Source organism: Manacus vitellinus, unplaced genomic scaffold (assembly GCF_001715985.3).
Source record: "Manacus vitellinus isolate BGI_N305 unplaced genomic scaffold, ASM171598v3 scaffold_27_pilon, whole genome shotgun sequence".
NCBI classification, from domain to species: Eukaryota; Metazoa; Chordata; class Aves; order Passeriformes; family Pipridae; genus Manacus; species Manacus vitellinus.
In genome coordinates, this window is record NW_021940039.1 from 9074684 (window position 1) to 9075841 (window position 1158).

The following is a 1158-nucleotide window of genomic DNA, read 5'->3' on the forward strand; positions in this document are numbered from 1 at the left end:
GTGGTCCTGGTGGTCCCTGGTGAGGAAAGACACAGCCCAGCCCTGGCACAGCTCATTTACCCCTCACCAACACAGACCCAGCTTTAACCTTCGGGCTTAGCTGAGGATCAGCAGCCTCCTCCCATCACTTCCCACCCTTGGAGTGGGAAGGCAGAGGCTGGAGCAGCCCAGTGAGGGGAGGACACGGTTCTCCAGCTGATGTACCTGCTCACCATCCAGCCCACGGACACCAGCTTCCCCAGGGTCTCCCACATCGCCCTGGAGAGGACACAGACACCAGGAGAGCTGGGGAGGTCTCCACAAGGCTCTTCTCCCACCTTGCACCAGGGATGTAAAGCCCCATCCCACTGGGCAAAGCCAGGGGCCAAACTGGGAGGGGTGCCCTGGGGAGGTCAGCAGAACAAGCCCAAGGCTCTCCAGGGGCCAGCAAAGGGAACCAACCCCCTCCTCTGTCCTCACCTTCTCTCCTCTCATCCCTGAAGGCCCTTCCCGTCCATTTGGACCTTCCCGGCCCTGCAAACGAACAATCCACATCAGCAGCAATTTGCCCCAACTCAGGAGGCCTTTCCAGCTCCTGAGCTGGCTCTGGGATGCCCTGGCACACAGCACGTGCCCACGGGAAGAGAAGCCACACACCAGCTCCTCAAGCCCCTTTCACCACCTTCCCTTTTCCTTCCCTTCCTGGGGGTGCTTTAGGGAGCTCCCCAAAAGTGCTGCACCAGCACAGTCCCTGAACCCCGTTGTGAGCCAGGGGATGTGCTGGGTGTGGATGGGGAGCCCTGGTTGCACTCACCAGGTACCCAGGCGGGCCAGCAGCACCAGCTGCTCCAGGAGCCCCGGGTTCTCCAGCCAAGCCAGGCTTCCCGGGAATGCCATCCAGCCCCCGCACGCCAGGAACACCCTGCAAGGCCAGAAGGCCACTCAGGCAGCCTGAAAAGCAGCTCTGGCTGCAGCTCCAGGGAGGACAAAGCCAGTAGGAGCCCCGTGGCTGATGCAGTTGGGCCACCACGGGGTCTGCAAGGTACCACCTGCTCCAGGGGGGTCCTGGTGCCCCTCACCTTCATGGTCTGAGGTCCAACCTGGCCAAGTGCCGGGTCCTGCACTGTGGCCACAACAACCCCCTGCAGCCCCACGGGCTGGGACAGAGTGGGGGGACAG